Below are 7,906 nucleotides of genomic sequence, written 5' to 3' on the forward strand. Positions count from 1 at the left end.
TATTTTTCAGACCGTTTCAGGCTCCTCATAATTTTAACACCTTTTGAAGCTCTTCATATTTCTCACACCTTTTCAGGCTCTTCATGTTTTTGAACACCGCTTCATGCTCCTCCTATTTTTCAGACCGTTTCAGGCTCCTCATAATTTTAACACCTTTTGAAGCTCTTCATATTTCTCACACCTTTTCAGGCTCTTCATGTTTTTGAACACCGCTTCATGCTCCTCCTATTTTTCAGAACGTTTCATGCTCCTCATATATTTGACACCTTTTGAAGCTCTTCATATTTTTCACACGTTTTCAGGCTATTCATGATTTTGAACACCGCTTCATGAACCTCCTATTTTACAGACCGTTTCATGCTCTTTATATTTTTGACCCCTTTGAAGCTCTTCATATTTTTCACACCTTTTCAGGTTCTTCATGTTTTTCCACACCACTTCATGCTTCTCGTATTTTTCAAACCTTTTCATGCTTCTCATGAATTTCACACCTTTTGAAGCTCTTCATATTTTTCACAACGTTTCAGGCTCTTCATGTTTCTGATCACCGTTTCATGCTACTCCTATCTTTCACACCGTTTCATGCTTCTCATATTTTTGACACCATTTGAAGCTCTTCATATTTTTCACACCTTTTCAGGCTCTTCATGTTTTTGACACCGATCATGATCCTCCAAAATTTCAGATCGTTTCATGCTCTTAATATTTTTGACACCTTTTGAAGCTCTTCATATTTTTCACACCTTTTCAGGCTCTTCATGTTTTTCCACACCACTTCATGCTTCTCATATTTTTCAGAACGTTTCATGCTCCTCATGAATTTCACACCTTTTGAAGTTCTTCATATTTCTCACACCTTTTCAGGCTCCTCATGTTTTTGATCACCGTTTCATGCTCCTCCTATTTCTCAGAACGTTTCATGCTCCTCATATTTTTGACACCTTTTGAAGCTCTTCATATTTTTCACACGTTTTCAGGCTCTTCATGATTTTGAACACAGCTTCATGAACCTCCTATTTTACAGACCGTTTCATGCTCTTTATATATTTGACCCCTTTTGAAGCTCTTCATATTTTTTACACCTTTTCAGGCTCTTCATATTTTTCAACACCGTTTCATGCTGCTTCTATTTTTCAGGCCGTTTCATGCTCCTCATATTTTTGACACCGTTTGAAGCTCTTCATATTTTTCACACCTTTTCAGGCTCTTCATGTTTTTCAACACCGTTTCATGCTGCTTCTATTTTTCAGACCGTTTCATGCTCCTCATATTTTTCACACCTTTTGAAGCTCTTCATATTTTTCACACCTTTTCAGGCTCTTCATATTTTTGAACACAGCTTCATGCTCCTCCTATTTTTCAGACCGTTTCATGCTCCTCATATTTTTGACACCTTTTGAAACTCTTCATATTTTTCACACCTTTTCAGGCTCTTCATGTTTTTCAACACCGTTTCATGATCCTCCTATTTTTCAGACCGTTTCATGCTCATCTCATTTTTGACACCTTTTGAAGCTTTTCATATTTTTCACAACTTTTTAGGCTCTTCATGTTTTTGAACGCCGCTTCATGGTCCTCCTATTTTTCAGAGAGTTTCATGTTCCTAATATATTTCACTCCTTTTGAAGCTCTTCATATTTTTCACACCTTTTCAGGCTCTTCATGTTTTTCCACACCACTTCATGCTTCTATTTTTCAGCCCGTTCCATGGTCCTCATGTATTTCACACCTTTTGAAGCTCTTCATATTTTTCACACCTTTTCAGGCTCTTCATGTTTTTCAACACCATTTCATGCCGCATCTATCTTTCAGACCGTTTCATTCTTCTCATTTTTTTGACACCATTTGAAGCTCTTCATATTTTTCACACCTTTTCAGGCTCTTCATGTTTTTCCACACCACTTCATGCTTCTCCTATTTTTCAAAAAGGTTTCATGCTCCTCATGAATTTCACACCTTTTGAAGCTATTCATATTTTTCACAACTTTTCAGGCTCTTCATGTTTCTGATCACCGTTTCATGCTTCTCCTATCTTTCAGACCGTTTCATGCTTCTCATATTTTTGACACCATTTGAAGCTCTTCATATTTTTCACACCTTTTCAGGCTCTTCATGTTTTTGAACATGATTTCAGGCTCCTCCTATTTTTCGGAATGTTTCATGCTCATCTCCTTTTTGACACCTTTTGAAGCTCTTCATAATTTTCACACCTTTTGAATCTCTTCATATTTCTCAAACGTTTTCACACTCTTCATGTTTTTCAACACCCCTTCTTGCTCATCCTATTTTTCAGACCGTTTCATGTTTCTATCATTTCTGACAACTTTTGAAGCTCTTCATATATTTCACACATTTTCAGGCTCTTCATGTTTTTCAACACCACTTCATGCTCCTCCTATTTTTCAGACCGTTTCATGCTCATCTCACTTTTGACACATTTTGAAGCTCTTCATATTTTCCACACCTTTTGAAGCTCTTCATATTTTTCAAACGTTTTCAGGCTCTTCATTTTTTTCAACACCTCTTCTTGCTCCTCCTATTTTTCAGACCGTTTCATGCTCATCTCACTTTTGACACATTTTGAAGCTCTTCATATTTTCCACACCTTTTGAAGCTCTTCATATATTTCACACATTTTCAGGCTCTTCATGTTTTTAACACGACTTCATGCTCTCCTATTTTTTAGACCATTTCCTGCTCATCGATTTTTGACACTTTGAAGCTCTTCATATTTTTCACACGTTTTGAAGCTCTTAATATTTTTCACACGTTTCAGGCTCTTCACGTTATTCAACACCGTTTCATGCTCCTCCTATTTTTCAGACCGTTTCATGCTCCTCATATTTTTGACACCTATTGAAGCTCTTCATATTTTTCACACCTTTTCAGGCTCTTCATGTTTTTCAAAGCCACTTCATGCTTCTCCTATTTTTCAGACCGTTTCATGCTCCTCCTGTATTTCACACCTTTTGAAGCTCTTTATATTTTTCACACCTTTTTAGGCTCTTCATGTTTTTGAACACAATTTCAGGCTCCTCCTATTTTTCGGAATGTTTCATGCTCATCTCATTTTTGACACCTTTTGAAGCTCTTCATAAATTTCACACCTTTTGAATCTCTTCATATTTCTCAAACGTTTTCACACTCTTCATGTTTTTCAACACCCCTTCTTGCTCATCCTATTTTTCAGACCGTTTCATGTTTCTATCATTTCTGACAACTTTTGAAGCTCTTCATATATTTCACACATTTTCAGGTTCTTCATGTTTTTCAACACCACTTCATGCTCCTCCTATTTTTCAGACCGTTTCATGCTCATCTCACTTTTGACACATTTTGAAGCTCTTCATATTTTCCACACCTTTTGAAGCTCTTCATATTTTTCAAACGTTTTCAGGCTCTTCATTTTTTTCAACACCGCTTCTTGCTCCTCCTATTTTTCAGATCGTTTCATGCTCCTCATATTTTTGACACCTTTTGAAGCTCTTCATATTTTTCACACCTTTTCAGGCTCTTCATGTTTTTCAACACCGCTTCATGCTCCTCCCATTTTTCAGACCGTTTCATGCTCCTCATGTTTTTGACACCTTTTGAAGCTCTTCATATTTTTCACACCTTTTCAGGCTCTTCATGTTTTTCAACACCGCTTCATGCTCTTCCTATTTTTCAGACCGTTTCATGCTCCTCTTATTTTTGACACCTTTTGAAGCTCTTCATATTTTTCACACATTTTCATGCTCTTCATGTTTTTGAATACCGCTTCATGCTCCTCCTATTTTTCAGACCGGTTCATGCTCCTCATATTTTTGACACCTTTTGAAGCTCTTCATATTTTTCACACCTTTTCATGTTTTTCATATTTTTCAACACCGCTTCATGCTTCTCCTATTTTTCAGACCGTTTCATGCTCCTGATATTTTTGCACCTTTTGAAGCTCTTCATATTTTTCACACATTTTCAGGCTCTTCAAGTTTTTCAACACCGATTCATGCTCCTCATATTTTTGACACCTGTTGAAGCTCTTCATATTTTTTTCACACCTTTTCATGTTTTTCATGTTTTTCAACACCACTTCATGCTTCTCCTATTTTTCAGACCGTTTCATGCTCCTCGTATTTTTCACACCTTTTGAAGCTCTTCATATTTTTCAACCTTTTTAGGCTCTTCATGTTTTTGAACACGGTTTCGTGCTCCTCCTATTTTTCAAACTGTGTCATGCTCATCTCATTTTTAACAACTTTTGAAGCTCTTCATATTTTTCACACCTTTTGAAGCTCTTCATATTTCTCAAACGTTTTCAGGCTCTTCATGTTTTTCAACACCCCTTCTTGCTCATCCTATTTTTCAGACCGTTTCATGCTTCTCTCATTTCTGACACATTTTGAAGCTCTTCATATTTTTCACACCTTTTGAAGCTCTTCATATTTCTCAAACGTTTTCAGGCTCTTCATGTTTTTCAAGACCCCTTCTGGCTCATCCTATTTTTCAGACCGTTTTATGCTCCTCATATTTTTGACACGTTTTGAAGCTCTTCATTTTTTTCACAACTTTTGAAGCTCTTCATATTTTTCACACCTTTTCAGGCTCTTCATGTTTATTACACCGCTTCCTGCTGCTCCTATTTTTCAGACCGTTTCATGCTCCTCATATTTTTGACACCTTTTGAAGGTCTTCATATCTTTCACACGTTTTCAGGCTCTTCATGTTTTTTACACCGCTTCATGCTGCTCCTATTTTTCAGACCGTTTCATGCTCCTCATATTTTTGACACCTTTTGAAGCTCTTCATATTTTTCACACCTTTTCAGGCTCTTCATGTTTTTGAACACCGTTTCATTCTCCTTCTATTTTTCAGACCGTTTCATGCTCCTCATATTTTTGACACCATTTGAAGCTCTTCATATTTTTCACACCTTTTCAGGCTCTTCATGTTTTTCAACACCGCTTCATGCTCCTCCAATTTTCAGACCGTTTCATGCTCCTCATATTTTTGACACGATTTGAAGCTCTTCATATTTTTCACATCTTTTCAGGGTCTTCATGTTTTTCAACACTGCTTCATGCTCCTCCAATTTTCAGACCGTTTCATGCTCCTCATATTTTTGACACGATTTGAAGGTCTTCATATTTTTCACACCTTTTCAGGATCTTCATGTTTTTCTACACCGCTTCATGCTCCTCCTATTTTTGACACCTTTTGAAGCTGTTCATATATTGCACACCTTTTCAGGCGTTTCATGTTTTTGACCACCGTTTTTTGCTCCTCATAATTTGACAGGTTTTGATGCTCTTCATATTTTTCACAGCTTTTCAGGCTCTTCATGTTTTTCAACACCACTTCATGCTCCTCCGATTTTTCAGACCGTTTCCTGCTCCTCATAGTTTTGACACATTGGAAGCTCTTCATATTTTACACACCATTTGAGGCTCTTCATGTTTTTCAACACCGCTTCATGCTCCTCCTATTTTTCAGACCGTTTCATGCTCCTCATGTATATCACACCTTTGGAAGCTCTTCATAATGTTCACACCTTTTCAGGCTCTTCATATTTTTCAACACCGTTTCATGCTCCCCCAATTTTTCAGACCGTTCCATGCTCCTCATATTTTTGACACCTTTTGAAGCTCTTCATATATTTCACACATTTTCAGGCTCTTCATGTTTTTCAACACCATTTCATGCTCCTCCTATTTTTCAGACCGTTTCATACTCATCTCGCTTTTGACACATTTTGAAGCTCTTCATATTTTTCAAACGTTTTCAGGCTCTTAATGTTTTTCAACACCGCTTCTGGCTCCTCCTATTTATCAGACCGTTTCATGCTCCTCATATTTTTGACACGTTTTGAAGCTCTTCATTTTTTTCACACCTTTTGAAGCTCTTCATATTTTTCACACCTTTTCAGGCTCTTAATGTTTATTACACCGCTTCATGCTGCTCCTATTTTTCAGACCGTTTCATGCTCCTCATATTTTTGACACCTTTTGAAGGTCTTCATATCTTTCACACGTTTTCAGGCTCTTCATGTTTTTGAACACCTTTTCATTTTCCTCCTATTTTTCAGACCGTTTCATGCTCCTCATATTTTTGACACCTTTTGAAGCTCTTCATATTTTTCACACCTTTTCAGGCTCTTCATGTTTTTGAACACCGTTTCATTCTCCTTCTATTTTTCAGACCGTTTCATGCTCCTCATATTTTTGACACCTTTTGAAGCTCTGCATATTTTTCACACCTTTTCAGGCTCTTCATGTTTTTCAACACCGCTTCATGCTCCTCCAATTTTCAGACCGTTTCATGCTCCTCATAATTTTGACACGATTTGAAGCTCTTCATATTTTTCACACCTTTTCAGGGTCTTCATGTTTTTCAACACTGCTTCATGCTCCTCCAATTTTCAGACCGTTTCATGCTCCTCATATTTTTGACACGATTTGAAGGTCTTCATATTTTTCACACCTTTTCAGGGTCTTCATGTTTTTCTACACCGCTTCATGCTCCTCCTATTTTTGACACCTTTTGAAGCTGTTCATATATTGCACACCTTTTCAGGCGTTTCATGTTTTTGACCACCGTTTTATGCTCCTCATAATTTGACAGGTTTTGATGCTCTTCATATTTTTCACAGCTTTTCAGGCTCTTCATGTTTTTCAACACCACTTCATGCTCCTCCTATTTTTCAGACCGTTTCCTGCTCCTCATAGTTTTGACACATTGGAAGCTCTTCATATTTTACACACCATTTGAGGCTCTTCATGTTTTTCAACACCGCTTCATGCTCCTCCTATTTTTCAGACCGTTTCATGCTCCTCATGTATATCACACCTTTGGAAGCTCTTCATAATGTTCACACCTTTTCAGGCTCTTCATATTTTTCAACACCGTTTCATGCTCCCCCAATTTTTCAGACCGTTCCATGCTCCTCATATTTTTGACACCTTTTGAAGCTCTTCATATATTTCACACATTTTCAGGCTCTTCATGTTTTTCAACACCATTTCATGCTCCTCCTATTTTTCAGACCGTTTCATACTCATCTCGCTTTTGACACATTTTGAAGCTCTTCATATTTTCCACACCTTTTGAAGCTCTTCATATTTTTCAATCGTTTTCAGGCTCTTAATGTTTTTCAACACCGCTTCTGGCTCCTCCTATTTATCAGACCGTTTCATGCTCCTCATATTTTTGACACGTTTTGAAGCTCTTCATTTTTTTCACACCTTTTGAAGCTCTTCATATTTTTCACACCTTTTCAGGCTCTTCATGTTTATTACACCGCTTCATGCTGCTCCTATTTTTCAGACCGTTTCATGCTCCTCATATTTTTGACACCTTTTGAAGGTCTTCATATCTTTCACACGTTTTCAGGCTCTTCATGTTTTTTACACCGCTTCATGCTGCTCCTATTTTTCAGACCGTTTCATGCTCCTCATATTTTTGACACCTTTTGAAGCTCTTCATATTTTTCACACCTTTTCAGGCTCTTCATGTTTTTGAACACCGTTTCATTCTCCTCCTATTTTTCAGACCGTTTCATGCTCCTCATATTTTTGACACCTTTTGAAGCTCTTCATATTTTTCACACCTTTTCAGGCTCTTCAGGTTTTTCAACACCGCTTCATGCTCCTCCAATTTTCAGACCGTTTCATGCTCCTCATATTTTTGACACGATTTGAAGCTCTTCATATTTTTCACATCTTTTCAGGGTCTTCATGTTTTTCAACACTGCTTCATGGTCCTCCAATTTTCAGACCGTTTCATGCTCCTCATATTTTTGACACGATTTGAAGGTTTTCATATTTTTCACACCTTTTCAGGGTCTTCATGTTTTTCTACACCGCTTCATGCTCCTCCTATTTTTGACACCTTTTGAAGCTGTTCATATATTGCACACCTTTTCAGGCGT

This window comes from Dama dama, unplaced genomic scaffold (genome assembly GCF_033118175.1).
Source record: "Dama dama isolate Ldn47 unplaced genomic scaffold, ASM3311817v1 ptg000088l, whole genome shotgun sequence".
Taxonomy (NCBI): domain Eukaryota; kingdom Metazoa; phylum Chordata; class Mammalia; order Artiodactyla; family Cervidae; genus Dama; species Dama dama.